Below are 7500 nucleotides of genomic sequence, written 5' to 3' on the forward strand. Positions count from 1 at the left end.
CTCTCTCCCTCTCTCTCTCTCTCCTCTCTCCTTTCTCTCTCTCTTCTCTCTTCCCCTTCCTTCTCTCTCTCCCCTTTTCCCCTCTCTCTCCCCTCTCTTTTCTCTCTCTCTCTCTCTCTCTCTCTCTCTCTCTCTCTCTTTAATGACTTTAGCTGTTAACGAGGCAGATAAATTTGAATAATTATTCAGTCAATCAATCAATCTCTCCTTAGAATTTCCTTCCAGTTCTTGATCATTATATAAAAAAACAAAATCCTCTTTTTTATTTGCTCTTTTATCATATTATCTTCCGTTTCCAAATTTTCCTTTTTTTATTAGAATGTTCTTTTCTTGATTAATTCTTTCTCATTTTAAGACATCTTTCTTTTCATCATTTTTCATTTTTCTTACGCGGGTTTACTTTTCCCACGTGTTTTAATGCCTCCTCATTCGGGTTTATTTTTCTCACACTTTATCTCTCCTTCTCTCTCTCTTTCTTTCGTATTGCTCTCTCTCTCTCTCTCTCTCTCTCTCCCTCTCTCCCTTCTCTCCCCTTTTCTCCTCCTCTCTCTCTCTCCTCTTCTCTCTCTCCTCTCTCTCTTCTTTTTTCCTCTTTTCCCTCCCCATCTCCCCCTCTCACCCCCACACCCCTCCCCCTCTCTTCTCTCTCTCCTCCCCCTTCTCTCCCCTTTCCCCTCTTCCCGTCTCTCTCTCTCTTTTTTCTCTCTCTCTCTCTCCCCCTTTTTCTTCTCTCTCTCTCTCTCTTTTTTCTTCTTGTTCCCCTTGTGTCTCTCGTTTGTTCTCTCTCTCCCCTCTCTCTGTCTCCCCTCTCTCTCTCTCATTCTCCCCTCTTTTTCCCTCTCCCTCCCTTTTCCTCTCCCCTCTTCTCTCCCTCTCTCTCCCCTCTCCCCTCTCTCTCTCTCTCTCTTCTCTCTCTCTCCTTTTTTCCCCAGCCAGGTGTTGATAAAAAAAAAAAAAAAGAAAAAAGAAAAAAGTGAAGACGGTCGGTCTCATGAACTATAAATTGTGTGCTGCCTTTGCTTGAGTTCTTTCGAAGAGATTTACGAGGGATCTTTTTCCTCTTTATTTTCTTGAATTCTTATATATATATATTTATATAAATATATTGTATTTTAAAATGTAAATATAAATTATATTTATATATATATATAATATATAATATATATATATTATAAAATATATTTTATTCCCTTAAAAATTTTCAAATTTTATATATATATATTATATCTATATTTTATTTTTATATATAAACACACGATATTTTGTACTCACACACACACACCACAAAACACACACACACACACCACCACCACACACACACACCCACACACACACACCACACACACACACATATTAAATATATTTTTATATATAATATTATATATTATATTATAATATATAAATATAAAAAATTATTATTAATATATATATTATAAAATATATATATATATATAAAAATATAGGGTATATATATATAAAATGTATATTATTATGTATATATATAATAAAATATAAATATATATATTTATATAAAATATATATATATATATATATATGTAAAATTATTATATATATGTTATTTATTAAATTTTATATTTTATATATATATATCTATAAAATAATATATATATATATTAAAATTATATTATATTTTATAAAATATATATATATGTACTTTTGTGTATGTACACAAACACTGAATGCATCCATACACACACAAATATAAACTAACGAAATACCGAAACCCCACCCAAAAGACGCATTGCTAAAAACATTTTTCCACCAGGGGAAAGACACTAAACGCAAGTCATGTAGGGGAAGAAAGCGCCCATGGGGGGCTCGGCACTTGTTCCCGCCCCAGTCATTACTTGAGTAGGTCACATCCCCACAACATAAGGGCCCCCTACGCACGTCTGTTAACTCTTTCTCTCTCTCTCTCTCTCGTCTCTGTCTTCACTCCCCCTCCTCTTCTTTTCCTCTCTCCTCTCTTTTCCCCTCTCCTCTTCTCTCCTCCCCTTTTTCCCCCTCCCCTCTCTCTCCCCTCTCTTTTCCCCTCTCTCTCTCTCTCTCTCTTTCTTTCTTCTCTGCCTTCCTGTCTATCACTCCCTTCTCTCTCTCTTTTTTCTCTTTCCCTTTCTTTTTTCTTTTTCTTTTTCCCCTTTTTCCTTTTTCTTTTTTCTCTTTCTTTTCCCCTCTCCCCTTCCTCTCTCCTTCCCCTCTCCCCTCTCTCCCTCTCTCCCCTCCGTTTTCTCTCCCTCTCTCTCTTTTTCCTCTCTTCTCCCCTCTCTCATCTCTCTTCTTTTCTCTCTCTCTCTTTTTTCCTCTCTCTCCCCTCTCTGTCTGTCACTCCCTCTCTCTCTTTCTCTTTTTTCCCCCTTTTTTCCTTTCTCTTTCCCCTTTTCTCCCCTCCCTCTCTCCCCCTCCCCCCCCTTTTCGTCCTTCTCTCTCTCCCCTTTTCCCCTCCTTTTCTCTCTCTCTCTTTTTCTTTTTTTTTCTTTCTCTCTCTCCTGCCTTCTTTCCCCTCCCTCTCTTTCTTTTTCCCCTTTTTCCCCTTTTTTTTCTCTTTTCTTTTTTCTCTCTTCTCTCTCTTCCTCCTCTCCTCTCTCCCCTTCCCCCCCCCCCCTTCTCCCCCTTCCCCTTCCGCCCTTTTTGTTCCCCGTCTCTCCCTTTCCCCCTCTCTTTTCCTCTTTTTCCCTCGCTCACTTCTTTATCTGTGGGAGAGAGGGAGAGAGGAGAAGAGAGAGAGAGAGGGGAAGAGAAAGACAAGACAAACAGATAGAGAGAGAATGAAAAGGAGTGGAGAAAAGAAAAAAAGGAAAAAAAAGAGGGAGAGAGAGAGAAAGAGAAAGAAAAGAGAAACCAGCTAGCCCCCCAAACCCAACCATCCATCGCCAGCCCCCCACCCAAACCAAAAAAAACCCAACCCACCCCACCACCGCCAGCCGCCCCAGCCAGCCACCCACCAGCCAGCCAGCCACTAGCCACCGGCCGCCAGCCGCCAGCCCCCAGCCAGCCCCCCACCCACCCCCACCAGCCAGCCCGACCCAGCCAGCCAGCCACCCAGCCCTAGCCACCCACTACCCACCCCACCCAACCAGCCACCCCAAACCAGCCAGCCACCGTCCCCAGCCACCACCCAGCCAGCCAGCCCCGGGCCAGCCACCAGCCACCAGCCACCCCCCCCCAGCCACCCACCCCACCACCCCAGCCACCAGAGGGGGAACTAACTTCTCAGCCTCCTTCCTGTAACAAGATACCCCCCCCCCCCCATCTTTAATCTCGTTCTTAACAAATGACATAAGAATGATAAGTAAAACTGCAGATTACACTACGCATTGTATTCTCTTTATCATAGCAGGAAATAATGAAAGTTGCAGAGTCATTGTCAATGATTTTTCTTGCGTGACGTCTGCCACAACAAAGGTAGAAAAAAAATTAATTGATAAAATCGTATCCATATCTTTCTCCTTTTCTCTTTTTCAGGTTTCATGTCACTTTTTCATGATTTCTCGCTATGCCCCCCACCCCCAGGCTGTCTCTATCACTGTCACTGCCACTGTCATTGTCACTGTCATTCTCTCTCTTTCTCTCTTTCTTCTCTCTCTCTCTTCCCTCTCTCTCGTTCTCTCTTCCCCACTCTCTTTTTTAATCTTCTCTCTCTCTCTCTCTCTCTCTCTCTCTCTCTTTCTCTCTCTCTCTCTCTCTCTCTCTCTCTCTCTCTCTCTCTCTCTCTCTCTCTCTCTCTCTCTCTCTCTCTCTCTCTCTCTCTCTCTCTCTCTCTCTCTCTCTCTCTCTCCTCTCTCTCTCTCTCTCTCTTTTTTCTCTCTCTCTTCGCTCTCTCTCTCTTCTCTCTCTCTCTCTTTTCTCTCTCTCTCTCTTCCCTCTCTCTATCCTCCCTTTCTCTCTCTCTCTAGTAATTAATCATAATAATAAAAAAGACCAAGACACGCCCACTTTCATGACGTCAGTCAATAATATCAATGATTTTATAATCATCATTATCATTATCATTATATCATTATTTCTGCTTTTACTACAACGATTCATAGTTCTACATCTACTACTAGTACTGCTATTAACAGTAGTTTTGTATTTATCCTTTCATCATCATTGCTATCGTCGTCATTGCAATCACAATCCCCTTCGTCAACATTGCATTCGATTGCTGAATCGAACTGCTGAGTCATGTCGAGTGATGGATGAGGTCGTTACCTGTTATATTTGAGTGCATTTTTTTTTTTTTTTTTTTTTTTTTTTTTTTTTTTTTTTTTTGAAAATGATATCACTTTCGTTTGCTTGGAATTACCTATGGGATGGGACTGATTCCCATTGTTTGAAAATATATAAATTCCCTATTTAAAGATTTTTTTTCTTTTTCTCTTTTCTTTTTAATCACATTCTCTCTCTCTCTCTCTCTCTCTCTCTCTCTCTCTCTCTCTCTCTCTCTCTCTCTCCTCTCTCCCTCTCCTCTCTCTCTCTCTCTCTCTCCTCTCTCTCTCTCTCTTCCTCTCTCTCTCTCCTCTCTCTCTCTCTCTCTCTCTCTCTCTCTCTCTCTCTCTCTCTCTCTCTCTCTCTCTCTCTCTCTCTCTCTCTCTCTTCCCCACACACACACACGAGCAAACAAACAACCAAACACTTAACCACGGAGATAATCGCAAGTTTGAATTGATGAAATGGCCGAGGGTTAACCAAGACGGATGATTTGATTAAAAGGATAGATTGGGAGAGATGAGTGGGTGGGGGGGGGGGGGGATTGGAAAGAATTGATTGGTTAAAGATGTACGTTGGAAGGTGAGTGGTTGGTTTGAATCGAGATGAGATGATTGGCTGATTTGAATCGGGATGAGATGATTGGCTGATCTGAATCGGGATGAGATGATTGGCTGATCTGAATCGGAATGAGATGATTGGCTGATCTGAATCGGGATGAGATGATTGGCTGATCTGAATCGAGATGAGATGATTGGCTGATCTGAATCGGGATGAGATGATTGGCTGATCTGAATCGAGATGAGATGATTGGCTGATTTGAATCGGAATGAGATGATTGGCTGATCTGAATCGGGATGAGATGATTGGCTGATCTGAATCGGGATGAGATGATTGGCTGATCTGAATCGGGATGAGATGATTGGCTGATCTGAATCGGGATGAGATGATTGGCTGATTTGAATCGGGATGAGATGATTGGCTGATCTGAATCGGGATGAGATGATTGGCTGATCTGAATCGGGATGAGATGATTGGCTGATCTGAATTTAAGATGAGTGAAAATGTGAATTGAGATGAGTGTAGTGAATGAAGATGTGAATTGAGATGAGCTGACTGGGTGATATGAATCGAGATGAGACGATTGGTTGGTTTGAATCGAGATGAATTAATCAGCTGAAGACGTGAATTAAGATGAGTTAACTAATTAAACATGTTATTTGAGATACAGGGATAAATTTACATAAAAAGTAAGAAGTTATTATAGAATTTTCAAATGAAATGCCCCACGTTTTCAAAATAAACCTTAAAACCACCCCAGTATTTACATCAATAATGAACCAAACACTATATATATATATATATATATATATATATATATATATACATATATATACATACATATATATATATATATATATATATATATATATATATATATATATATATATATATATTTTTTTTTTTTTTTTTTTTTTTTTTTTTTTTTTTTTTTTTTTTTTTTTTTACTTTAACGACTTAACAAGCAAAATGGAGAATCTTCAAAAACGATCATTGAGAGAAACCAAAAAATGCTACGGGATCTATTTAAAGAAAAGATACCGAAAATATACTGAATAATAACTGCCCACACTATTTGATCAGAATCCAACGTATATAAAATTGCAGATATTAATAAAACGCAATAGTTTGTTGATAATCGTGTAACATTAGAACTATAATTTAGCATATTTGAATTTTGAAGCGTAGTGAACAGATATGTAAATAATTTAGAAAAAAATATATACACACACACACACAAACACACACACACACACACACACACACACACACACACACACACACACAACCATATATATATATATATATATATATATATATATATATATATATATATATATATATATATATATATTTATATATATATTGATCAAAAGTAATGGAAGATATCTTAAGTAGGCCTATAGCCAAAAGCAAAAGTTAATTTTACTTACTTACTTATCAAATAAGCAAAATAATATAAAGATATCACGTTCTAAAAACACACATAAATACGCACATATATTAAAAATAAATAAATAATAATAATAATAATAATTTTGAAAAGCAAGGGCACGCAACGTAGCGTCCATAAGCCGTTAAGCCAAATTAAAAAAGAAAAAAAAGATAATAATAATAAATAATTAATTAATTGATAAGTAGAAAATAAATAAATTAATTTATTTATTAATAAAAAAAAGTTAGATCACTACTGTGAAATGGCATCGAAATCGCTAATAGATTTATAGGACTTTTGTCTCTTTTTCTTCTGAACTCGCTATGGTTGAAGAAAAAAAAAAACGGGAATAAAGACCATTTTTTTTATATATATAATGAAAATAAATGAAATGGCAAATAAACAGAATAAGAGAAATCGGAATTCCCGAATATTATAATTTTTGGCGTTATTTCTTGAAGCTTAATGAAACAGGTTGCAAAACTTCCCATCAATGCAACTACAGCGCTCATCAATAAAATATAAAAATTAGAATATCTTCCCTTATAAAATAAATAAATAAATAAATAAAATCGTTTATTTATTTTCACTTGCTAGGCTGTGTCCGTTTCTCTGCACTCGCTCTCGAAGTCGCTTTCCTAGTCGAACTTACGGCAACCGAGCCTCACTACAACTAAAATGCTCCTCATCAATAGAACAAACCTGTAAAACCCACCTTATAACGACCTATTATATATCGACGTTGTCTTTAGTTCTGTTTTTCTTCTTCTTCTCCTTCTTTTGTATTTTTTTTATACGCTGGGCTGTGTCCGTTTCTCTGCCATCGACTTCGGTGTCACTCTCATAGTCACGAAAGTCGCGCCGTCCGAATCTCTTCTCGCGTTACCTTCCGCTGCCGTTTCTTCTCCGCGACTGTGAACGGGGTGAGTGGGTTCTCAGGCCCCCAACCCACCTCCAACCCACTTTTCCTCAAGGACCGCCCACTTCTTTCCTCCACTGTTTTTTTTTTTTTTTTTTTACGTCTGTGTTTTTTTGTTTTTGTTTTTTCTGTTTCTGTTTGATTGGCTCTGTTTCTGTTTCTCTCTCTCTCTCTCTCTGTTTGCCTGTGTGTCTCTTCTCTCTCTCTTTTTTATCACTGTCTGTGTGTGTCTCTCTATGTCTGTCTCTGTTTATGTCTCTCTCTCTCTCTCTCTCTCTCTCTCTCTCTCTCTCTTCTCTCTCTCTCCTCTCTCTCTCTCTCTCATCTCTCGTCTTCTCTCTCTCTCTCTCTCTCTTCTCCTTTCTCCTCTCTCTCT

The 7500-nt window shown here is 38.3% G+C and overlaps 1 protein-coding gene across 2 annotated transcripts in view; it reads right to left on the bottom strand.

Moving 5' to 3' along the window:
* Positions 1 to 7265, bottom strand: part of LOC119597264 (beta-1,4-galactosyltransferase 2-like) — a 19118-nt gene extending 11853 nt beyond the window's left edge. The window contains exon 1 of one of the 2 annotated variants that reach the window (XM_037946800.1): positions 6921 to 7265. The gene's annotated coding sequence lies outside the window, so the exon portion shown is untranslated. The remainder of the gene's footprint in view (positions 1 to 6920) is intronic. The other variant, XM_037946807.1, reaches the window with a different exon arrangement.
* Positions 7266 to 7500: the final 235 nt, after the last annotated feature.

The sequence above is a fragment of the Penaeus monodon genome, chromosome 3 (genome assembly GCF_015228065.2).
Source record: "Penaeus monodon isolate SGIC_2016 chromosome 3, NSTDA_Pmon_1, whole genome shotgun sequence".
Taxonomy (NCBI): Eukaryota; Metazoa; Arthropoda; class Malacostraca; order Decapoda; family Penaeidae; genus Penaeus; species Penaeus monodon.